Consider the following 27,646-nt stretch of genomic DNA (forward strand, 5'->3'; position numbering starts at 1 on the left):
TTTCTAACAACCATGATGAGAGTGATCATAACTGTAATTATGTATCTCATCTGGTTTAGAGGTAAGATGGCTTCCACAGATGGATCAGTAACAAACATCTAAATCGTACCATCTTAATGGCATCTTTTTTTAACATTTATTTTATTCTCTTTAGGGGAATTTGTGTTCTCCTCTCTTCTGATCCACCAGTCCCCACAGGATCTTCTGAAGACCACTACAGAGAGTGAAGCAAGGCTCAAGTGTCATCATGGAGATGCAAATTATTTCTACATGTTCTGGTACCAGCAGAAGGGAGGAAATGGGTCCATGGAATTGATTGGGAGACTCCAGTATGACAGAGCCACACCTGAGGCAAATTTTAAAACTCGATTTGACATGACAGGAGATGCCACAGGTGATGCAGTTCTGGTCATTTCTGGTATAACAGCTGAAGACAGTGCAGTGTATTTTTGTGCAGCAAGCACACAGTGGTGCAGTACACACGCTCTGCCTGACAAAAAAACAGGTGCGAATTTTGAGCATAGAATGTTTCCGCTAATAGGAAAATGTGATGCTAGAATTGTATGACTTGTAGTTAATGCAATGTCTCTGTGAAGATCAAGACCACATGGAATCTAATTTAAAGAAAGTGAATGAAGATACATTAACTACTTGCCTACTGACAACAGTATACCTTACAACATATTGTGTTTGCCTACTGAAAGCAGAGCAATCAGAAATATTTACATTGTCTGCACTCAAATGTTTTTAAAGCTGTTCAAAATCTGCATAAAATACTCTATTATATGGAGCTCCAACAAAGTAATTTACCAGAACATGCATTCATCAAATGGAGTTCATCCTTGAGGGGGCAGCAGGGACGCACAGAAGAACAGTGTGATGTCACATCTCATATTATGCAGCTCCACCTACTCCATAAATCTCAAAGGTCTCAACTGGAAGAGGTACCTTCTGTGATCTTCTGTGACATACAGTTCTTTTCTAAATTGATCAGAATGATTCAAGCTGTTCTCAAAGCTTTTCTGCTACAGTGGCTCATAGGTGAGAGTTCACATTTTCAAGAATACACAGATTTTTAGTTGTTTGACTTTCATCTTCAGAATTGTGCTCTTTCATTGATTTCTACCTTATGTCTGCCCAGATTCCTCCATGTCTTTCACAGTCTCTCAGTCTCCTGCTCAGCTTATCCTGAAACCTGGAGAGGCCTTGAATATTTCCTGCAGTCATGATGACAAAAATTATAATAAAATCTACTGGTATCAGTATGTGAATAGAACTGGCCTTGAGTTTCTTGGTTACATTTCTTATAAACAGTCATTTCCAGAAAGACCAGACTTTTCCATTACAGGAGATGCACAGAGGGAGGGATTCTTGAACAGGTCTTCACTGACACCTGAGAACAGTGCTGTGTACTTTTGTGCTGTGAGTAAAGCACAGTGCAGGAACCACACACAGCAGTCGACTAAAAACTCCTCCTATCTCACATGACCTCTCTACACCTGTCTTGAGGTTTTTAAAGGCACTCACAAACATGTCTCCATGATGTCATATTCATGGAGACTGGTACCGTAAAATCAAGACATAAAGTTGTTGATCTCCATCAAACTTTTTTATTTGCAATACGATGAGTGTAGTTTACAAACTTATTATTCTGCTCTGGCTCAGAGGTAAAACATCTCCCACAGGTGCATGAGTAAAAACAATTTCTATGGCATTTTCTTAATGTTGTCTTCTTTATCTTGTTTACAGATTGTGTATTCTCCTCTCTCGTCGTCCAGCAATCTCCAACGGATCTACTGAAAACCATTACAGAGATTGAAGTGAGGCTCAGGTGTCACCATGGAGATACAGGCTATCCTTTCATGTACTGGTACCAGCAGAAGAGAGAAAAAGGATCCATGGAGTTGATTGGGAAGCTCCAGTATGACAAAGCCACTCTTGAGGAAAATTTTACAACTCGATTTAACATGACAGGACGTGCCACAGATGATGCAGCTCTGGTCATCTCTGGTATAACAGCTGAAGACAATGCAGTGTATTTCTGTGCAGCAAGCACACAGTGGTACAGCACACACTCTCTGCTTGACAAAAAACCAAGAGTCAATAAGCTTCAGTTAAGAAAAAAAAACAAAAACAGACACACATTTGACAAAAATAGGATTGAAAATTTTATGCTGACGGGGGGTACTGAGTAGGTAATAGAGTAAAGATGACAAATTGCTTCTGTTAATATGATAAGGCACTGTGGAAATTGTAGGTAATGGGATATTATTGTAAAGACCAAAAAAATATGGAGTCTAATTAAAAAAAAACACTATTTGGCTACTTGCAATGAAATACCAGCACACTGTGTTTGTCTGCTTTAATTACAGCACAGTAGTGTACAGTTCACAAACTTCTACATCATCCCTGATAAATTTACTTACAGGAATATGCATACATCAAATACAGTTTCTCTTCTGGGTGAAAGTAGAAACCTGCATAAAAAGAGTGTGACAATGCATGTTGTATTATGCAACTCCACCTGCTCCAGATGCCTGAAATGTCTCATCTATAACAGCTACCTGCTAAACCAATTCCAAATGAATCAAGTTCTTGTCAAAGCTTTTCTGCTACCGTGGCACATGGGCATGCATCTTTTTTCAGCTGTTTGAGTTTCATCTTATTAATCCTTGATGTGGTGCTTTTCTAATGGACTCTTTTTATCCTATTTACAGATTGTGTATTTTACTCTCTCCTTGTCCGTCGGCCTCCAAATGATCTTCTGAGGACATTTAAAGAAAGTGAAGTGCAGCTCGCTAGTCATATTGTTTTTTTTATTGCCTCATAGTCACACAGCCTTTGTTATCAGTCTTTCCAACAGCCAATGACAGAAAAAAAGAAATTTCCATTACCAAGCTCCTCCCATGTCACATGACCCATTTTTTTTCTACACTGTTCATTGCCTTTTTAAAGCCAAAGACAGTCGCATATCTGTGGAATCATATTTTCAATAAATTAACACGGACCAATCCTCATTCAATAGTTCAAACAAGGGATTAAAAATTTTAGTTTTAAAAATCATACGAAAGTTCATTTTGCCTGTACCTTCCTCAAAACGTTTGTGTTAAAATGATGAAAGCGATCAGCTCTATCACTGTCCTTTATTTCTGGATTACAGGTAAGGACCATTTCCAAACAAAAAAAAATATATATATATATATATGTGTGTGTGTGTGTGTGTGTGTGTGTGTGTGTGTATGTTTCTATTACAACGTTAACTTTTTATGTTGCTTTCAGATATAGCATTCTCTTCTCTCATCATTCATCAGTATCCCAAAGATTTGCTAAGGACACTTCAAGAGAGAGAGGCACGGCTAACTTGTCACCATGGAAATAATGATTACCCTTACATGTACTGGTACCAGCAGAAGAAAGGCAAAGGACCCATTGAGCTGATTGGGATGCTCCAATACGAAGCCATCAATACTGAAGAAAGTTTCGGTACTCGATTTAAGCTCTCAGGGCATGCCAAGGCTGACGCAAACCTGACCATTTCTGACATAACTGCTGAAGACAGTGCAGTGTATTTGTGTGCAGCAAGCATGCACAGTGGTGCAGCATCCACTCTATCCTCAGCAAAAAAACAAAGCTCCCACACCTGCCATAACAGGAAGACATCATCGTATTTGGTGACCATATTAGATGGTTATATGTCATTGGGAGGAATTTAGGGTTTAGCAGTGTAAAGAGTGTGGAGTAATTTTCCTATTCAGAATATTCACATTGCAAAAATACAACTGTAGTGCAATGTATGATAGAACATCAAGAGATGAACAATGTTTTAGTTTTATTTATTTCAAATACATATTTCCACAACAGTTTCATACTTTGTCATTCAGTGGTTGTAGATCAGTTTGTAGTTAAGTGATATGGGAAGAAAAAGGTTTTCAGTCAAATCACATTGGCAATTGGGTTTGTTGAACAATTACTGAAAATGCTAAAATAATATTTAAATGTTTCAAAAGTTGTTTTTACCTTTCACAGGAATGGTTAACAGATAAACACAAGAATTGTTAAGAGAAGTGCAGAAAGTAGTAATTATTAGTATTGCTGTCTTAGATTATAGTTGCAGACGAAATATAATGAGTTTTTCATAGCAGTCTTCACAGTTTGTTTGTTTCGTTAATTTTATTCCTCTTTTACTTCTGAATGACAAAGACATCTGTGTTTTTAGATGTGTCAGCAGTAGCTGTGTGAAACTAAATCATTTTCTAGCCAGTAATTTATATTGACAGTTTCTTCTCAATAAGAAACCAAGCCACTCAGTTACCAAGCATACCACAGATGAACAAGAGGGGATATAGCTCATATTCAGAAATGCTGAGGAATATTTACAGTGAAAAATGTTTTTCTTTTGAAGCTCCGCCTAGATCACATGACCTCTCTGCACCCATTTATGATGTCAGAGGCTGATGCAAATTAACCTCTCTGGAAGCATTTTAACAATTAAGGTACAAAAACGGAGATCAGTTGCTCTGAGAAATGATGACAGTGCAACTTTAATCTCCACAGATTCTCACTGACTGTACATCATCACCACTTATTCTGACTTTCTCTCTAATCCATTTAGAGTCAAGATGATGAAATCCATTACCTTTATGACAACCTTTCTTCTCTGGTTCACAGGTCAGTTCTTCATCTTCAAGTGAACTTATTTCAAATATTTATATGGTACTTTCCTAATGGGCTTCTTTGATCTTCTTTACAGACTGCGTGTTGTCCTCTCTCATCGTCCAACAGTCTCCAAATGTTCTTCTGAAGACAGTTAAAGAGAGTGAAGCACGGCTTGCTTGCCATAATACGGATACTAGCTATCCTTACATGTACTGGTATCAGCAGAAGAGAGGAGAAGGATCCATTGAGCTGATAGGGAGGCTGCACTATGAAACAGCCAATGTTGAGAGGGCCTTCCAAGATCAATTTAATATCTCAGGACACTCAAAAGGAAATGCGACTCTGGTCATTTCCCCCATTGCTCCTGTAGACAGTGCAGTGTATTTCTGTGCAGTTAGTGAGCACACTGGTGCAGCACCCCCTCTCTCCTTGACAAAAAGCCAGAGGCCAAGCACCTGCAAAAACCAAACAAGATGCTGTTCACATCACAGCTCAGATGAGCATGTTACCCACCAGCAGGGGGCCCTGAAGAGATATTAATGTGAAGTGTATGGGCACTGCATCTCCTTTTCTTTACCATAATGTAGGGTGCAAATATTCAACTTTAAGATTAATTGTGATTATATTGTCAAGATTATATTGTGTGATACCATCCCTCACCCTACTGCTGCACAATGGAGAGTCAGTCTGTACGTTATCAAACTTCTCATCACCTAAATTAAACTCACTGAGCTCATCAGAAAACAAAATGATCAGTCACTTACTGACTTTCTTTAATGTAGTTTGTTTATCTACTGGGAGCTTTTTGCTTACACAGAATTCACATTCAGCCTTTAACCCATGGTATGAGAATTGAGACCAGGGGGAGGTTTGGAATGTCCTGGAAGGCCACACCATGTAACAGGCATTTTATTGTATGGTCTCGCATTGTGTGGTCTACAAAGTTAATAGACAGTAATGACTAAGTCACTCTAAATAATACTGCCCATTAATTGAATAAATTAAGTATACTGTCCTTACCAAAGAAGCCTTATTTTATGCCAGAATTTATTCTGAATATATAAATTATCTCAAAACCCCAAAATGAGATTAAGTCTTGTCTCTAGATAACGTGTTTAGTCAGACCTGTGACCACTAGTACTTTGCAATACCTTGTGCTTCTTGCTCCTTTTTTCCAAGTAGATAATCAGTTTAATATAATGATTGCCTAAATCCAGATATCGAGAGTGAACAAGTCTTCGGGTTGCCATACAATGTAGCCATCTGATAGCTAAGGGAAAACAGTCACAATGTGTTTGTAACACTACTTGGTATTCAGTAACAGTTGCAGTTCCACATAAATCCGATAGGAGGCAGTGAGGAGCTTTAAAAATCCTTAAAATTGCAGATCAGGTATGTGGATTTTGTATCTGCTCAGAGACCAACTCCCATACAGTGTTACCATGAGAACTGTGGAAGTCCTTGTCATCAGAATTGTGGTTCTGCTACTATGGGGAGGTGAGGAGATAAATACTGAACAAGCAAACAAAAGTCAAGGAGTTTAAAAGTTATCTTTTGTGCAAGTCAATCTTTTTTTTTTTTTTTTTTTTTTTTTTTTTACTGTTCCACAGGCTCTGCCCAAAGTGTTATTGTTCTCCAGGACCCTCCTCAGCTGTTTAAGACCCCAGGCAATTCTGCTAAGCTACTGTGTTCACACGACACGCCGAGCAATGATCGCATGCTCTGGTACCGCAGTGACAACTCTGGATCAGAGCTCAAATACCTGGGGAGTTTGTTCTTCTTCTCATCCAAAGCAGAGGAGGAAAGGTTCGTCTTGACTGGTGATGGAAGGTCCAACAGCACGCTGAATATTTCAAACCTGACTTTTCACGACAGCGCAACTTATTTCTGTGTAGTCAGTATGCACAGTTCAGTTCATCTCAACAGTACCTCAACAATAACTGTCTCCTTATCCGACACCTCATCAAACAAACATCTGCTCTGTACAACAGCATGACTCTAATGATCCTGCTACTTCAGTTTATAGACCAAAATATCCACAGTAACTTTTGGGATTAGATATCAGTCATCTTTTTGCACAAATAAGTGGCTCATCCCGAAACTGTCTCTGTTTAAACGGGTGTACGTGAATTTCCAGTAGCACCCAGTGTGGGCACCAATGATTGCAAGGGGGAGTGTGATGCCGCTCCTCATAAAGGGAGCCCAAGTTTCAAGCTGTTTTACAACACCATTTTCTCATGCCATGATGTTGTTCATTGCTATTATTTACTTTCCTGTTTTTCTGATCTGTTTTCCAGGTATAGAAAAGCTAATCAAATAGGTGAAAGTATTACAGCTAAAGTAGTTTAAAGTTACTTTAAAGCTAAACCTTCAAGGAAACTCAAATGAAATCCGCTGAAAAAAAAACAAAAACTTTAAAACATGTTATGTCTTTGGTTGAAAAAAAATGACCTGTTTCATTCTCACTGATTTAAAATCCCATAATTATAAACATTTTATGTTCTCTTTTGATGTTAAAAACTGAATTCTTTTTTCTTTTTAAAGGTTTTTCATATGGTGTAATGCCTTCTCAAACTGAAGCAGTGATTGAGAAGTCTGGGAGAAGTGTCAATATTAGCTGTACTCACAATGACAAAAGCTATTTCTACCTTTATTGGTACCAGCAGTCAGTGCAGGACAAAGCCCTGAAGCTCATTGGATATCTTTACACAACAACATACAACCCTGAGAATGACTTTGGACAGCGCTTTCAAGTTTATGGAGATGCACAAAGCCAAGCCATACTGCAGATATCCAATGTTTCCTCTGAGGACAGTGCAGTGTATTTCTGTGCTGTGAGTAAAGCACAGTGATGCAGTTTCTCTCTCTCATCTACAAAAAACTTCACAGTGAGCCAAGAGAATCATTCATCTAGGAGATAATTCTCAACATATGATATTTCAGAGTTTAGACATCAACAAATAATAGACATATATTAATTTCTTCATTTGTATTTAATATTAAGGGATTTTTGTTTATTTGGTTGGCTGTGCGTTTTTTTTTTATCATTGTTTAATTGTATTTCAAGGGAGTTTCTCAGTAAGCCTGATTTATTTTGTTTCTGTTTGAAAGTTAATTAGTTCATTAATTAGTTAGTCGGTTCATGAGTTGGTTTTGTTTTGCAGCCTGTAATTTTCTATCTCCAAAAGATTTCATTAAAGGGATAAAGAGTAAACGCATATTTCTGGACAGTCATAAACTGCCTTTTGTTTATTAACATTCAGGTATGAGATCAGAGGAGATGTGCTGAGAATAGGAGGAGTGGTTTAATGTCCTTATCATCCATCCCTCTCACAGATATAAATGTGAATTTGGTCATATCTTCCGTGTGCAGTCAGCATGATCACACTTCTCCTCACCTGCATTATTTCAGTGCCTTGGAACATAGGTATATCACACCTCCGACAAAACTGTACATAAAAACAAAAGTCGTGTTCTTTCAGATGAGCTCTGTCTGCTATTTTTAAGTGGTTCACCTATGGGTTTTTTTTTTCTCTATTTTAGGTTCAAGTGAAGGAGTGTTGATTACTCAATGGCCCAAATACATCTCTGCTCCACACGATACTTCAGTGGACATCCACTGTTATCAGAACGACACAGATTATGACTACACTTACTGGTACAAACAGATTAAAGGTCAACAGCCTGTTCTTTTGGCCAGCTACATAGCAGGCTCTGCCAGTTATGAGAAGGGTTTTGAGACTGGTTTTAAAGCCTGGGGAAAAGAGAAGAAAAAATGGTCTCTGACAGTACATGCAGTGAAGGGCAGTGAAGCTGTGTTTCTGTGTGCTGCTAGTCTTCACAGTGTATTAGTCCCAATACACACAATGGCAAAAACATACTGAGATAAGTTACTTACTTTCACACCTGATTCAACCACAGTCGATTTTTGTATGTGTATGTGACAACAGAGCACTGAAAGCTCTCAATAGTACCATGTGATTTTCAGTCAAATATTTCTCAGGCAATACAGAACAGTGTTCTGATCACTGATGGACAAACAATTTTGTTAATATTTTATGTAAAAAAAAAACTGAGAAATTGCAGGACTAGATACATCATTCACTCACTGTAATGTACTATTGGAAATGTAATGAATTGCTAAGGATTTATCACCAAAATCATCATAAAATCATGAAATCCTCCAAGAAAATTTGCATAATTATGAGAACAATTGACAATTCGTTCTTCATAGTCCGGAGTTTGAGAGCCAATAGGGGGAGACATGAACTAAATAAATTTTCTGAGCCAAATGTGTACAGCCCAAAGGCTGACTCAGTACCACCCAGTGAGATTACTTTTTATTTACATCTCTCTCTCTCTCCTCCTCTCTCTCTCTCTCTCTCTCTCTCTCTCCTCCTCTCTCTCTCTCCCCTCCTCTCTCTTTCTCTGTCTGTCGATTGCTTCCTCCATCTCACTGTACAGCACTGACACACAGTAAAGCAATATGTGTACAATTCGACTGAGCATTTTAATCTTGTTTACATGTATGCTTTACAAATCTTTCTTTTCAATGCTCATTTTTTTTTCTCTCCTGTTCTTGTTATTGTATTTATGTTCTTGATAACGAAGGTTATTTGCATATTGTGTCTTTTTTCCATTAGTACAGGTGGACTGTGTTACATTTCACCAGTCTTCACCCCTCATTAAGGACCAAAGGGAGAAGGTGGAAATTAGCTGTAGTCATGATGACAGCAATTTGGAGGTTATGTTATGGTACCGCCAGAGGAGTGACAGCACTGCTATGACATTGATTAGTTATGGTTACAGTACAACTCCACCAAAGTATGAAGAAGGAATCTCAAATCGCTTCACAATGATAAGGGAGAGCACAGAGAAGGGATCTCTGATCATCACTGACCTGGACCTGACAGACTCTGCTGTGTATTACTGTGCAGCCAGTTTACACAGTGTTACAGTCTCACACAGATGTGTCACCAAAAACCTGACAAACAAACATACACAGGGTAGATGGTAAATTGCTTTAAAGTAGAGGGTAGACAGTAATATATGCGCAGATCACCACGAAGGTTTTTTATCTGATCGTTTTTTGTTTTTTTCTTTCCTCCTTGTTAGAGTAGAAGTGTTTCTGTTTGAGTTTAGTTTATACGCCTATAAAGATCTTTAGAGAAAGCAACAATGATCTATTTCAAGCTGTTAAATTATTCAGAGATTATGACAATAATGTTATGGTCTCCTCCTGCTTGTAAGAATAAGGTTTTCATTTACAAGAAAACACACAAACTTAAAAGTTTGTCAGATAAGAAATTCAGGATAGGTCACAGCCTTCTGCATAATCTCTTCTTTTTCAGTCTTGCTGATTTTTCAGTTTTTCAGACCAACAGGGCGGGTGATAAGAGCCACATATGACCACTTCTGAGGTACTGTAATTAATTAAGATTGCCCCCAACCCCTCCCCCAACCCACCCCCTCTATCTAATTCTCTGTATGTCTGAGTGAAAGAGCAACTCAGTTCCTTTGACAAACAGAATGATGTTTACAGTTGTGTGCGGACTGGCTGCACTGTTCATGTGTACGTGTACCATTTCACCTTCTCTTGTTTGTTTGTCTCTATTTTTTTCTTTCACAATTTTACAGTTATTTAATGTATGAGATAACATATTCTGTCTTTTTTCTCTCTTAGCACAGGCAGAGTCTGTCAAGATTGAACAGTCTTCACCTCTCATAAAAAGACAAAATGAGAAGGTGAAAATCAGCTGCAGCCATGACGACAAAAATTTAGATGTTATGTTATGGTATCGTCAAAGGAGTGAAAGCACAGATATGACTTTGATTGGTCATAAGTATAGCACACTGGAGGCTACATACGAGCCAGGATTCTCACCCGAACCAGGGTCCTCACAAAAATTCACAATAATGACAGAAAGCAAACTGAAAGGATCCCTGACTATCTCTGACCTGATGCTGAACCACACTGCCGTTTATTACTGTGCAGCTAAAGAAGCACAGTGATAGAGTCTCACACAGCTGTCTTACCAAAACCTACACTAAAACACAAGGAAAGGCCTATCATGCCTGTGTGTTATTTCAGTATAGATAGAGGTTACAGTTGAGGTTTACTATCTGATAGAATTTTTTGCCCACTCTTCAGGTGTTTGGGCGTGCAGTGTCGGTCTCCTCTTGAGAGAGTGTATTCATATGATATGAATTATAAGATGACTGTAATTCAATGTTATCGTGGTAATGTCTATCAGTACATCTCACATATCATAATTAGAGCAACAATTCATATGCACATTCTATGGTGTTTATAGTGCTGACTCCAGTCATTTCCTCTTTGTTAAGAAAACTGGCATGTCATATGCAAAGAGGCAGATACATTTTAAAGCCTGTGCCTACCGGTGGGAGACACAGGAAAGAGCAGGATTGTGCGTATTTTATGAAATAAAGAACAACTCTCTTGTAGAATACTATACCATAACGTATGAAGAATACCAGTCTAAATATCCAAACAGTTCAAAGGCAGAGGCATCATCCAACGACTTTGTACGACTTTTGTCTGAATGCAAACTGCATCACAAAAGAAATGCCTCACTGATACATGTCATGAGGAATCTCTCTCTCTCTCTCTCTCTCTCTCTCTCTCGTGTTGTGTTTTCATCCTCCTGTTTGTGTATCCTTCTGTTCAGTGGTCAATGAACAGGACTACATCACAGAGATAATGACACATTCACTGACCTCTCTGTCTTTCTGTCTGTCTCTCATTCCCTCCCTCCCACTCATATCTTATGTCTACACCTCACTCTCTGTATCTCTCTCTCTCTCTCTCTCTCTCTCTATATATATATATATATACACACACACACACACACACACACACACACACACACATATATATATATATATATATATATATATATATATATATACACATACATATTTATATATCATTTCCCTCTTCCTCTTTTCTTTCTTTCTCCTTTCTCTCTTTATCTGACTAACAGGAACACTGTACTGTTTTGACAGGATGATGCCCATGGTTGCATATGGACTGAGTATTTTACTGATATTTGCGGGTACGACCTCTCATGTTTTACTGTCATTTCTTTTTTTCTTTGCGAAATGATACTATTATTTTCTGCTTTTAACTGAGCTTGTTTAAATATTCTGTCTTTCAGCAATTTCAGCAATCTTCACCCATCATAAGAAACCAAAAGGAAAATGTGGAAATCAGTTGCAGCCATGATGACAACAATTTAAATATTATGTTATGGTATCGACAAGCCACAGACAGCCCAGCTATGGGCTTGATCAGCTACAGCTTCAGTATAACTACACCAAACTACGAGGAAGCGTTCTCTTCTCGCTTTACAGTGAAAATAGACGGCAACTTAAAGGATCTCTGAACATCTCTGACCCAAAGCTGACAGACTCTGCTGTGTATTACTGCGCAGCAAGAGACTCACACAGCTGTCATACCGAAAAACCTCACACTTAAACATTCAGGAAATCCTTGCACTTTACTGCATAACCATGCGAAAGCTCTTATTTTCTATTGGATTTGTTGATATCATAAACATGGAGCTTAGGGCTGAGGCTTGATATCTGAATGCGTTTGAATGTGTAATGTATGAAAAATTAAGTGATGTGTGAGTATAATTCATTGAAAATACCACGTAAATAACATTACGGAATTACAAACAGGGCAGTCTAACAGCCTCAGTCTTATGCTCACTGTTAAGTGAATGCGTCTATCATATAGATGGAAACATGTTCGTTTGAAGGTCTTGTGTGAAATGAAATGAATGCCCTCACCTTCATTCCACTAACAGAATCATATAACCTACCATAGGGTCTAGAGAATATCACTCTAATTACAGACATAATTGATTTAATGAAATGGATTAAAATGGGTTGTGGCTGAACACTCAAAACACCCTTGGCACTCCACAGGTCTAAAACGAATTAGAGCCATGTAAGTTTCAAAATAGTGGCAAACTACCTAAATGACAGCTCTGTCAACTATTTGTAATAAACCTTACTGATTCTGCTATATTTAAATGTATGTGTTCTACTGTGTTCCATATTTTCTCATGCTCTGTTGTCCTTAAGCACCACGGGGACGTGCTTGTCTCTGAATGGTGTGAAGTCATCTGCTGCAGCATTTGAAAATGGTTAGAGGATGAGTAATTATTCTTATACAATAATATTTAATTCACACAAATCAGAATTATTGTATTGCCAAGTATGACATGCATATGATGGATTTCTTTTGTTCAATGGTTTAGTAGCAATGAGCAACCACCCAATTAGCATTGAAAAACATGACAGACAACAGTTACTTGACATTACTGTAATCAGACACGCTCATTCAGATAAATGGCATCTGGGAAGAAGCTCTGCGAATGGTGGTTCAACACTTGCCTTGTATCACTTCTGAGATGCGAGTACAGTTAAAAGGTGACTACCAAGGTGGACGGGGTCTGTGCGAACCCTCCTAGCACTTTGCCTAGCTCTAGACAAGTCCATGCTGGAGGGGAGAGGGCAGCCAATGATCCTGTCAGCAGAATGGACAACACAGTGCAGCCTTGACTTGAAGAGAGTGGGCAAAGAGGGGAACCAGATGGAGATAGAGCTGATGAGGATATTCTCACTGATGGCTGAGCAGAAATGAGTCAGGATGAGAAATGTTGAGTCTCCTCTCCCTTCTCAGGGACTGAAACCACTGCTTGGCTTTTTTGACAATACTGGACATTTTACTGTCCCATTTGAAGGTGTTGGAGATGGTTGTCTCCAGGAAACTGAGTGTCTCCACTATACTTACAGTAGTCCCATTCATTTATAGGGGACAGGCAGGGCAGGTGGCTGGTCACAGAAATGCACCATCATTTCTACTGTACTGTTGCACTGTATTAATCCCAAGGGGAAAATTCACTTTGTATTGCTTCAGTGTTTCTGATTGGAGGGGTCAGAGGTACTAGCTCCACAGCTCCACATACCGCTTCCCGGGTTTTCAAGAAATAAGAGATCCACTGACAGATGCTGAGGAGAAAACTGCCAGAGACTGTTGTGAAGCAGTTCCAAAGTGACTGTATTAAAGCAGTGCTGAAGTCCAAAAGCAAAATCTTGGCATTTGTGCTGGTGGGGTCAAGTGATACATCGTGCAACATGCTACACAAACAGCAGGTTTCTCATTCTCATTCTCCACATACATACCAAAAAAATCAGTCTAAAGGAACAACTTGTTATTTTTAATATTGCATGTCTTACAAAGGCTTTTCAGTTTTAAAGGCCAACAGGGGGGGACAGGAATCAGATATTGGTATGTCTCAGTTACTGCTGCTCAGTGAGGCTTCTCTCTCTCTCTCTCTCTCTCTCTCTCTCTCTCTCTCTCTCTCTCTTACCATCACTGTCTCCTTCACCTGCATCCTTTACACAGAAGGATGTGGACTATTACATATGGACTGGGCATTGTTCTCATTTTATATGAATGTATGAGATTTAAAGTGGTGCATCATAAACATGTCTTTGTTTTTATTGTATATTAACCATTTTCTTGTTTATTTATGTAATTAATTATTTACTCATTAAACATTATTTACACATTAAATCTTTTCTCCAACAGGGCCAGCAGATTGCGTGATGTTTCAACAGCCCTCATCCCTGTTTGTCAGCCAAAGTGGAAATGTAGAGATTCCCTGTAGCCACGATGACAGTAGCTTAAGCTATATGTTGTGGTATAAACAGAACAGTGACAGTACGGCTATGATTCTGATAGCACATGGTTCCAGCTATGGTAAGTCAAACGTTGAGGAAGGATTCAGATCCAACTTCAATCTGACAAGGAATGGAACAACGAAAGGATCTCTCATCATCTCTAACCTGAACCTGACAGACTCTGCTGTGTATTACTGTGCAGCCAGTTTACACAGTGTTACAGTCTCACACAGCTGTCTCATCAAAAACCTGAGGGGTTTTTATCTAAGAGCAATTTTGGTCCTTTTCCACAGCTGTTGCAATGAAGAATATGAATATTATTATGAGGTTAAGAATATGTCCACAGCATCATAAGCTTTGAGAAGCAGTAACTCATTTCAAACTGATAAAAGAGAGTTTTGTGATCTCTGACAATCACTGACATTTAGCCTCTCAAAATGAACTGAGTGACTTAATGTGCAAATTTCAGGCTCAAAGATGTTTTGTTTTGGTTCAAAGTTTGCTTCTTAATTGTTTTTAAAAAGTCATATTGACTAGTTAGTACTAATAGTAACTGAACGGCTGTTGTGGACTGAGGTTGTGCCATGCCCTTTGTCTGTGAGTACTACAGTCCTAAACCATTCTAATCAGTACATACCCTCTGTTCTGGGGTCCACAGTTTTGCAACCTCTGAATATTAGTTTAATTTTTTTATTTAAATGACATAATTATAGGCTCTTGAAAACAAGAGCTGGTGATCCTGTGATCTGAAAAAAATTCCCGTCAGATCTGAAAAATGTTAACGAGCAAGAAAAATGACCAATGAACTGAGTAAATATGGACTGGATCTTAAAACAGAAATAATAGATCCAAAGCATAATTCCTCTCCACCATTCTGATCTTTCATGTCATTTCTGTTACCATACTGCTGCAGTGTTTAATGTCAACATGGAATATGATGTTATTGAGGGTGATCCAGAGATGAACACAACATTATCCCTCTCTCTCTCTCTCTCTCTCTCTCTCTCTCTCTCTCTGTCTCTCTCTCTCTCTCTCTCTCTCTCTCTCTGTCTGTCTAGCTTTATCTGTCTCTCAAAGGCCTACCTACACTCATTTATATAGTCTTCACTGTTCTTAGGGTACCAAAGCAATGGAAATTAAAGGAGCTCTAACAAAGTTCTGGTCATAAAGAGTCAGGACACAGTTTTCTCTTGACTGTCGACTTTGGATGTCATTTGTATTATACATCTTTACCATTGACTTTAGATGTCATCTGTATTATACATCTTTACCATTCACTTTAGATGTCATTTGTATTATACATTTTCCAAGGATTAATGGCCAATTGGGGAGGTATAGACCAGAGGTTTAAAGTCTTTGAGCACTGTCTCTACCCCCCCCCCCCTTTACTCCACCCCTCTCCTCTCCTCCCCCATCTCCCAAGTCTGTCTCTATCACTCTTTGTCTCTCATCTGTACAATCACTCAGCATAGCAGAAGGATGTGTGGGGTTATACATGCAATAAACATTTTACTCATCATGTTTGCACGTATGAGTCCTTACATAATTCAGAATTTCATATTATTATTTATAGTGTTTTTGCTTTCTTTTTGTTTGGTTTAGTTTTGTTTTGTTTATGTTTGGTTTTATTTTTGTTATTTTTTACTACCATACTTTCATTATCTTTCTGACTTTTAGATTTTATATATACATGTTGTCTTTTCCCCCCACAGGCCTGGTATACACTATAGAGTTCCAGCAAAATTCTTCTGTGATAGCTGAACGAAGTAAACAGGCAGTGATCCACTGTAGCTATGATGACTCCAACTTTCTTAATATGTACTGGTATCGCCAAGACAGCGACAGCGGTGCTATGACCCTGATTGGATATTTCTATGGCACAAACGATCCGATCTATGAAGATGGCTCTTCACCTGATTTCAAACTGACGCGAGAGAACACAGTGAAAGGATCTCTCATCATCTCTAACCTGAACCTGACAGACTCTGCTGTGTATTACTGTGCAGCCAGTAAACACAGTGTTACAGTCTCACACAGCTGTCTCACCAAAAACTTGACAAACAAGCACACGTAAACCATTTTAGATGTTAGTGTTACGGTAAGGGTTAAGGTTACAGCCTTTATTTAAAGCTGTCAAAGAGTGTTGTGTCTTAGGGAGATGTCTTCTCAGAAAATATTCATTTTTGAGCCCATGTAAATGAGAATAATGAAGTTTCAAATCTTTTTACATAATTATCTTTTTAGGAAAACCAAACCATCTATTTGGCTGTCCTGAAAAAGCAAAAGTACAGAGAGTACAACTGAAGCTTTGAAGCTGAAACTGAGGGATTTAACTTCATCTCAGTTACACATATCGTTTCATTTGTGGATGTGCTGAGAGTCTAAGAATACATCTGTGCTTTTACTATTGTTGGTGCATTGCGGATGTAGCTATAAGACAGCACACAGCGCAATATGAGATGATATTTAGTAGAAAGAACTTGAGTTGCTGTAACCTTTTTTTCTCCCCTACTACTTTGACCTATTTCTTTGTGGGTCTTTACTTCATTATCCTTTAGAGAGCTCTATACAGTGTTGTGTTTTCATTCTCCTGTTTGTGTATCCTTCTGGTCAGTGAACAGGACTACCTCACAGAGATAATGACACACTCACTGACCTCTCTGTCTGTTTGTCTCTCTCTCTGTATCTCTGTCTCTCTCTCTCTCTCTCTCCTTCTTATTCCCTCCCTCTCTCTCTTATCTTATGTCTACATCCCACACAAACAGAGGGATGTGTATGGTTTTCTCTGGACTGGCCTTTCTCCTTTTTTTTACTTACTCTTCAGCTAAAAATCATCGTATATTTCTTATGTTTTTCATCTTTCAATTACTAAATCTCATAATTAATCATCCTCTTCTTCTTATGTTCATGTAAATTTTCCAAAAGATTCAATCTGCACACCTATCCAGTGCACTCTCTGAAAGACTGTTGTAGAGTAAGTATGTCTTTGTAGGGAATATTCTTGATCTATTCTGATCACTTCTTATCTGGTGTAACCCACAACTTCTCTCTACTTATTTCTTATTCATAGATAATATAAATAAGAGAAAAAAAACACTATCTACAGAAATAGTTTCTCTCCACCATTTTAATTCTGGACATTTACCAATATTTAAGGCCAACAGGGGGAGATATTAGCCATAGATCTGTACACTCCAGAGTTAGTAATAACACCTGCTGAGATTTCTCTCTCACTCTCTCTCTCTCTCTCTCTCTCTCTCTCTCTCTGTCTGCCTTCCTGCCTCCCTCCCCCTTTCTGTCTTGCTACTTCTACAATACTCTTACACTCTATAAGCAGTTACACCAGAAGGATGTGTGCAATTACATACGGACTGGCCGTTTTACTCATCTCATTTCCATGTATGACAACTTAAAGCATTGTTGGGGAAGCATTTGCTTTGTTTGTTTGTTAAGTTGCTTAGTTAGTTGGTTGGTTGTTTTGTTTTATTTTGCTTGAACGTTTGTTTGTTTCTATTTATTTTGTTGTCATCATTGTCAAATCTTCATAATTCACATTTCAAAGATTTAATTTGTTCATCCCATCTTTTCTCCAACAGGGCCAGCAGACTGTGTAACAGTTCAACAACCCTCATCCCTGTTTGGCAGCCAAAGTAAAGATGTAGAGATTCCCTGCAGCCATGACGGCAGTAGCTTAGAATATATGTACTGGTATCGCCAAAAGAGAGGTAGTTTAGCTATGACTCTGATCGGATACGCTCACTACTTAAGTAAACCAAGCTATGAGCCAGGATTCAAATCCAACTTCAACCTGACGAGAAATGGTACACTGAAAGGATCTCTGATCATCTCTGACCTGAACCTGACAGACTCTGCTGTGTATTACTGTGCAGCCAGTAAACACAGTGTTACAGTCTCATACACCTCTCTCACCAAAAACCTGACCAAAAAAATACAGGTGCAAATTGTTTTGAGGCTGTGTATTATATATTACAGACAGTGGTTGATGTTTTGTCTTTTCTTCTTTTGTCTTTTTTTTTTTTACATTTTTCAGGTGTGAGAATTTTTCAGGTGCTGTCCCTGTTAGAGCAATGATCACACATCTGAAAAGATTTTCAACAAAAGCATCATGTTGATCAACATGAAGCCATCAAATTAGTACCAGATCATAAAAATGTTTCACAACCTTGATCTCAATCATGTCTCCAACCCTCATTGTTATGAGAATTAATGTCACATATACAATAACACATATTCTCAGCATACTGAAAAACACAACTACCTTTCACATCACTGGAGACATGCAGGCCAAAGAGATGTCCTAATCACTCATGCCAGAGTGACATGCTAAAAAAGTTTATTGCTTTAGTAATTGGTGTACTCTGTTCATTTCTGTATCTCAATCTATAGCAAACATGTGGTCTCTCATTTCACCTTAATCTGATTACAGACATGTACCATGTCAATTATAAGTAAGAGAAACAAACTGTTAGCCCCTGGGAAGTGAGTGGAGTTTCCATCAGCCTACATCTGTGTAAAGGACACTTTCTTTTCATCATGTTTTAAACAGGTTTTACAGTAGGTCTTTGAAATCTGTCTGCAGCTACTAGATTTGCTTGTGTGGAAAACCCCTAATCGATTCTGGTCAGTTCTTGTCTATTCTAACCCATTCTATGACTTCTCTCTACATACCTGTTATCCTTTCTACTCCAGGTGCCAAAGGGAAAGTAGCTGTTCAGCATCTTGTATTTACAGGCAATTTAGGGAGTCAAAGTTTATCTAGATAAAGAAATAGACAGAACACTTGATGAAAAAATGGCATCAGAGGAAATACTTACTGTAGAGCCTAAGGCCAACAGGGGGAGGTAAAAACCAAAAATCTACATTTCTCCCCCACCCCCCCCACCCCCTCTCTTTTTTTCTCCATCATATTTTCACTCTATAGGAGCAGTACAACAGAAGAATGTGTACAGTTACTTATGACCTGTGTATTTTACTCATTTTGTTTACATGTATGTGTTCATAAGTAATATATAATCAAGTTTTTACTGAATTTATTTATAATGATTGTTTTGTAATGTTTATGCAGATTTTATTGATATATACTGTATTCTCTCAAACATGATGACATTTTATTCATCTTGTTTTCAATGCTTAATCATATATTGTTTTTTGCTATGATTTTAACTCATTTTTCTCCAACAGGTTCATCAGACTGTGTGAACATTGAGCAGCCTTCATCCCATTTGGCCAAACAAGCTGACAATGTAGCAATAAACTGTAGTCACAGCGACAGTAGCTCACCTAATATGCTATGGTATCAGCAAAAGAGTGACACCATGGATATGGTCCTGATCGGTTATGGTTATGGCACAAGTAAACCAAACAATGAGAAAAATTTCTCAGAGTCTCATTTCAAACTGACAAAAGAGACTTCTGTGAAAGGATCTCTGATCATCTTTAACCTGAACCTGACGGACTCTGCTGTGTATTACTGTGCAGCCAGTTTGCACAGTGTTACAGTCTCACACAGCTGTCTCACCAAAAACCTGACAAAGAATCACACAGTGGAGAGTCAAAATTACTTTCAGATAGAGGGTAGGCAGCACTAGGTATGGAGAGAACATGTTTTTTTTCTGATTAGATTTATCTTCTCTTTTCTTTGACTACAACTTTTTCTGTTTGAGCTGAATTTATTAAATTGAATGATGTCTTGAGAAAGCAACAACGCTCTTAAGTTACTAACAGTTTATGATAATATTTTGTGATCTCTCCAAATTTCTAATTTACAGCAAAACACACAAACTAAAAAGTCTCTCAGATTAGTTTGCAGCTCTCTGCATAATCTCTCCTTTTTCAGCCTTGCAGACATTTCAGTTTTTCAGACCAGCAGAGGGAGATAAAAAAAAAAAGAAAAAAACGGTATCACCACTTCTGGGGTACTGTCAACAATCAAGATTTCTGTCTCTATTTCCTACGCACCCAGCATCCCCAACCGCCCCCCCCCCCCCAACCCCCGCCTCCTCTCATTCTCTCTCTCTCTCTCTCTCTCTCTCTCTCTCTCTCTCTCTCTCTCTTACCATCACTGTCTCCTTCACCTGCATCCTTTACACAGAAGGATGTGGACTATTACATATGGACTGGGCATTGTTCTCATTTTATATGAATGTATGAGATTTAAAGTGGTGCATCATAAACATGTCTTTGTTTTTATTGTATATTAACCATTTTCTTGTTTATTTATGTAATTAATTATTTACTCATTAAACATTATTTACACATTAAATCTTTTCTCCAACAGGGCCAACAGATTGCGTGATGTTTCAACAGCCCTCATCCCTGTTTGTCAACCAAAGTGGAAATGTAGAGATTCCCTGTAGCCATGATGACAGTAGCTTAAGCTATATGTTGTGGTATAAACAGAACAGTGACAGTACGGCTATGATTCTGATAGCACATGCTTATACCACTGGTGAGCCGAAGTATGAGAACACTTTCAAATCTCAATTCAAACTAGAAAGGGATGGAGCAACGAAAGGATCTCTGACTATCTCTAACCTGAACCTGACAGACTCTGCTGTGTATTACTGTGCAGCCAGTTTACACAGTGTTACAGTCTCACACAGCTGTCTTACCAAAAACCTGACAAAACACACACACACAGAGGACAGGTACAAATTGTTTTGAATGGAGGCTGTGTATTATATATTACAGATGGTGGCTGATGCTTTGTCTTTTCCTTTTTTTTGTCTTTTTTTTTTTTTTTTTACATTTTTCAGGTGTGAGAATTTTTCAGGTGCTGTTCCTGTTAGAACAATGATTACACATCTGAAAAGATTGTAAATGAAAGCATCATTAATCAACATGAAGCTATCAAATTTGTACCAGATCATGAAAATGTTTCATAAATTTATTTCAGTCTAACCAATATCCACACTGATATGAGAATTAATGCTACATATACAATGACTCATGTTCACTTTACTACCATTCAGTGTGTGGACTTAAAGTAGACCATGATACTCTGTAGGTTAAAGCTGGTTGTTTCTGACAGAAGCACATTTCCTCAGTATACTGAAGAACACAACTACCTGTCACATAAGAAGAAGTTCATTGCTTTAGTATACTCTGTTCATTTCTGTTTCTCAACCTACAGTAAACATGCAGTCTCTCATTTCACCTTAATCTCATTACAGACATGTAGCATGTTAATTATAAGTAAGAGAAACAATCTGTTAGCCCCTGAGAAGTGAGTGGAGTTTCCATCAGCCTACATCTGTGTAAAGGACACTTTCTTTTCATCATATTTTAAACAGGTTTTACAGTAGGTCTTTAAAATCTGTCTATAGTTACGAGATTAGATAAAATCTACAGTTTATAAAACCTTTGCAACCTCCTTTGTTCCTTTTTTTGTAAACGGATCAACAGTGTTGGTGCATATTCAGCTCCAGTGCACTCCCTGAAAGACTGTTGTAACCCATTCTATGACTCTCTATGTAATTGTTTTCCTTTCTACTCCAGGTGCCAATGGGGAAGCTCTAGCTGTTCAGCATCTTGTATTTACAGGCAATTTAGGGAGTCAAAGTTTATCTAGATAAAGAAATAGACAGAACACTTGATGAAAAAATGGCATCCGAGGAAGTATTTTGACTACTGTAGAGTCTAAGGCCAACAGGAGGAGGTAAGAACCAAAAATCTACACCCCCCCCCCCCTCGCCTTTTTTTTTTTCTCCATCATATTTTCACACTCTACAGGAGCAGTACAACAGAAGAATGTGTACAGTTACTTATGACCTGTGCATTTTACTCATTTTGTTTACATGTATGTGTTCATAAGTCATATATAATCAAGTTTTTACTGAATTTATTTATAATGATTGTTTTGTAATGTTTATGCAGATTTTATTGATATATACTGTATTCTCTTAAACGTGACGACATTTTACTCATCTTGTTTTCAATGCTTAATCATATATTGTTTTTTGCTATGATTTTAACTCATTTCTCTCCAACAGGGTCAACAGACTGTGTGAACATTGAGCAGCCTTCATCTCATTTGGCCAAACAAGCTGACAGTGTAGCAATTCACTGTAGCCATGGTGACAGTAGCTCACCTAATATGCTATGGTATAAGCAAAAGAGTGACACCATGGATATGGCACTGATTGGTTATGGTTATGGCACAAGTAAACCAAACAATGAGAACGATTTCTCAGAGTCTCGTTTCAAACTGACAAAAGAGAGTTTTGTATAGGGATTTCTGACTATCTCTGACCTGAACCTGACAGACTTTGCTGTGTATTACTGTGCAGCCAGTTTACACAGTGTTACAGTCTCACATAGCTGTCTCACCAAAAACCTGACAAAGAAACATCCTAGGTAGAGGGCAAATTACTTTCAGATAGAGGGTTGGCTGCGATGGACAGACGACCTGTCCAGGGTCTTTCCCCGCCTTTCGCCCAAGGAATGCTTGGATAGGCTCCCGCAACCCCCTGCGACCCTAATTGGAGTAAGCGGCTGAGAGAATGAATGAATGAATGAATGAATAAATGGAGGAAAGGCAGTAATATGTATGGAGAGTACCACTGAGCCTTTTTATATGATTGAACTTACATTCTCCTTTCATAGACTACATGTGTTTTTCTTTGAGCTGATTTTCTTAAATTTAATGTCCAGTGAAAGCAACAATGCTTTTAAATTACTAACAGATTATGAAAATATTTTGTGATCTTTTCACTCTTATAAGAATAGGGTTCACAGGGTTCTAATTTACATGAGAACACACAAATTTAAAAGTCTGTCAGATTAGTTCCCAGTTTACTGCATAATCTGTCCTTTGTCAGCCTCGCAGATAATTCAGTTTGTCAGACCAACAGGGGGAGATCAGAACCAGAAATCTCCACTTCTGAGCTACTGACACTAATTAAGACTTCTTCCTCTTTTTCTGCCCCCCACCCCCTCTATCTAATTCTCTGTATGTCTGAGTGAAAGAGCAACTCAGTTCCTTTGACAAACAGAATGATGTTTACAGTTGTGTACGGACTGGCTGCACTGTTCATGTGTACGTGTACCATTTCACCTTCTCTTGTTTGTTCATCGCTGTTTTTTTCTTTCACAATTTTACAGTTATTTAATGTATGAGATAACTTATTCTGTCTTTTTTCTCTCTTAGCACAGGCAGAGTCTGTCAAGTTTGAACAATCTTCACCTCTCATAAAAAGACAAAACGAGAAGGTGGAAATCAGCTGCAGCCATAACGACAGTAATTTAGATGTTATGTTATGGTATCGTCAAAGGAGTGAAAGCACAGATATGACTTTGATAGGTTATAAATTTAGCACACAGGAGCCTAAGTACGAGCCAGGGTTCTCATCCCACCACACAATAAAGACAGAAAGCAAACTGAAAGGATCCCTGATGATCTCTGACCTGATGCTGAACGACACTGCTGTTTATTACTGTGCAGCTAAAGAAGCACAGTGATAGAGTCACACACAGCTGTCTTACCAAAACCTACACTAAAACACAAGGAAAGGCCTATCATGGCTGTGTGTTATTCCAGCATAGTTAGAGATTACAGTTGAGGTTTGCTATCTGATAGAAATTTTTGCCCACTCTTCAGGTGTTTGGGCGTGCAGTGTCGGTCTCCTCTTGAGAGAGTGTATTCATATGATATGAATTATAAGATGACTATAACCAGTGGGAGATCGGTAGGGGGATGAGGGGGGATGTCATCTCCTTTGTTAACAAAATGATCAAAATACATCCCCCTTGTTAACTTGCCACCCCCCTGTATACTCTATAGAGTAGTGTCAGTGACCATTGGGCCATCCCCCTTGTCAGCCATTGGGCTATCTCCCCTGTTAAAAAAAATGAAGTACTGACTGTAACTCGGTAATGTCTTGGTAACATATATCAGTAAGTCTTGCATATAATAGTTAGAGTCATAACTCATGTGAACATTCTAAGGTGTTTATAGTGTTGACTCCAGTCACTTCCTCTTTACTGAGAAAACTGGCATTTTCATATACTAAGAGGCAAATACATTTTAAAGGCTGTGTCTACAGGTTGGAGACACAGGAATGAGTTGGACTGTGTGTATTTTATGAAATAAGGAGTCCCTCGCCAGTAGAATACCATACTATCCCATCTATAGAATACCACTCTAAATATCCAAACAGTTCAAAGGCAGAAGCGCCCACTCTTATGACAAATGCACTTTACAATTCACTGCACCTACCAAGGTGGATGGGGTCTGCATTGCACCTCCTAGCACTTTGCCTAGCTCTAGACAAGTCCATGCTGGAGGGGAGAGGGCAGTCAATGATCCTGTCAGCAGAATGGACAACACAGTGCAGCCTTGACTTGAAGAGAGTGGACAAAGAGGGGAACCAGATGGAGATAGAGCTGATGAGGATATTCTCACTGATGGCTGAGCAGAAATGAGTCAGGATGAGAAATGTTGAGTCTCCTCTCCCTTCTCAGGGACTGAAACCACTGCTTGGCTTTTTTGACAAAAGTGGACATTTTACTGTCCCATTTGAAGGTGTTGGAGATGGTTGTCTCCAGGAAACTGAGTGTCTCCACTATACTTACAGTAGTCCCATTCATTTATAGGGGACAGGCAGGGCAGGTGGCTGGCCACAGATGTCCATCTTCATTTCTACTGTACTTTCACAGTGTATTAATTCCCAGGAGAAAATTAACTTTGTATTGCTCCAGTGTTTCTAATGGGAGGGGTCAGAGGTAATAGCTCAGTGACACATACCGCTTCCTGTTTGTCAAGAAGAGGGAGATCCACTGACAGATGTTGGGGAATAAACTAACAGAGACTGTTGTGAAGCAGTTCCAGACTGTATTAAAGCAGTGCTGAAGTCAAACAGCAAAATGCTGGCATTTGTGTTGGTGGAGTCAAGATCCTCTAGGACTTTGTGCTACGTGCTACACAAACACTTCCACTGTACTCCACATACAAACAAAATGGAGCATATTGTAATTTTTAAAATGACATATCTTGCAAAGTATTTTTGGTCTTAAAGGCCAACAGGGGGAGACATGAATCAGGTGTTGGTATGTTTCAGTTACTGTGGCCCAGTGAGGCTTCTCTCTCTCTCTCTCTCTCTCTCTCTCTCTCTCTCTCTCTCTCTCTTGCTCTCTCACTCGCTCTCTCTCTTTATCACCCTTCATCATATTTTCACACTCTACATGAGCAGTACAGCAGAAGAATGTGTACAGTTACATACGTACTGTGCATTTTACTCATTTTGTTTACATGTATGTGTTCATAAGTAACATATAATTAAGTTTTGACTGATTTCATTTGTATTCATGTTTTTGTAATGTTAAGCAAATTTTATTAATGTATGCTGCAATCTCTCAAACATGATGACATTTTATACATTTTGTTTACATGTCCTTGAATACTACTTATCATACATTGGTTTTTGCTATGATTTTAACTCATTTTTCTCCAACAGGGTCAACAGACTGTGTGAACATTGAGCAGCCTTCATTCCGTTTGGCCAAACAAGCTGACAGTGTAACAGTAAACTGCAGCCATACTGACAGTAGCTTACCTAATATGCTATGGTATCAGCAAAAGAGTGACACCATGGACATGGTCCTGATCGGTTATGGTTACGCCACAAGTAAACCAAATAATGAGAAAAATTTCCCAGAGCCTCGTTTCAAACTGACAAAAGAGACTTCTATGAATGGATCTCTGATCATCTCTGACCTGAACCTGACAGACTCTGCTGTGTATTACTGTGCAGCCAGTAAACACAGTGTTACAGTCTCACACAGCTGTCTCACCAAAACCTGACAAAGAAACAGCCAAAGTAGAGGGCAAATTACTTTCAAATGGAGGGTAGGCAGTTATATGCATGGAAAGTACCACTGAGATTTTTATCTGATTGTATTTGTTCTATCCTTTCTTAGACTACAAATGTTTCTGTTTCAGTTAAATTTATATCTGTAATGATCTCTAGTGAGAGTAAGCGGATGACAATAATATTTTGTGATGTCCTCACTCTCATGAGAATTAGGTTCTGATTTACAAGAGAACACACAAACTAAAACAATCCATCAGATTAGAAACTCAGGTTAGGTCACAGCTCTCTGCATAATCCCTCCATTTTCAACCTTGCTGATAATTCAGTTTTCCAGACCAACAGAGGAAGATGAGAACCAGATCCAGATATCACAACTTCTGAGGTACTGTCACTAATTAAGATTTCTTTCTCTTTTTCTTACGTACCCTCCTCTCTCCTCCTCCTCTCTCTCTCTCTCTCTTTCTCTCTCTCTCTCTTTCTCTCTCTCTCTTTCTCTCTCTCTCTTTCTCTCTCTCTCGAACTATCTCTCTGTCTCCTTCCCCTGCACCCTTTATACAGAAGGATGTGGACAGTTACATATGGACTGAGCATTGTTCTCATTTTATATGAATGTATGAGATTTGAAGTGATGCATCATAATCATCTCTTATTTTTTATCTTATTTTAATCATTTTCTCTTTTTAGTAATTTAACTATATACTCATTAAACATTATTTATTCATTAAATCTTTTCTCCAACAGGGCCAGCAGACTGCGTGACATTTCAACAGCCCTCATCCCTGTTTGTCAGCCAAAGTGGAGATGTAGAGATTCCCTGTAGCCACAATGACAGTAGCTTAACTTATATGTTATGGTATAAACAGACCAGTGACAGTACAGCTATAACTCTGATAGCACATGCTTACAGCTTTGGGGAGAAAAACTATGAGGAAGGATTCAGATTCAACTTCAACCTGACAAGGGATGGAGCAACGAATGGATCTCTGATCATCTCTAACCTGAACCTGACAGACTCTGCTGTGTATTACTGTGCAGCCAGTAAACACAGTGTTACAGTCTCACACAGCTGTCTCACCAAAAACCTGAGTGGTGTTGTAGTTGTAAGTTTTTATCTTTGAGTGTTTTTTTATCCTTTTCCTCAGCTGCCAGAATGCATTGTTATGAACTTAATTATTTCCACAGGACTTCATTATCTTTTAAAGAGCTCCTAACAGTGTTTTCATCTTTCTGTTTGTGTATCCCTCTGTTCAGCAGTCAATGAATAGGACTACATTACAGAGATAATGACACACTCACTGACCTGTCTGTCTGTCTCTCTCTCGCTCTCTCTCTCATTCCCTCCCTCCCACTCATATCTTATGTCTACACCTCACACCAACAACAAAGGGATGTGTATTTTTTTCTGGACTGGCCTTTCTCCTTTTATTTACATACTCTTCAGC

Source organism: Chanos chanos, chromosome 10 (assembly GCF_902362185.1).
Source record: "Chanos chanos chromosome 10, fChaCha1.1, whole genome shotgun sequence".
In the NCBI taxonomy this organism is placed as follows: Eukaryota; Metazoa; Chordata; class Actinopteri; order Gonorynchiformes; family Chanidae; genus Chanos; species Chanos chanos.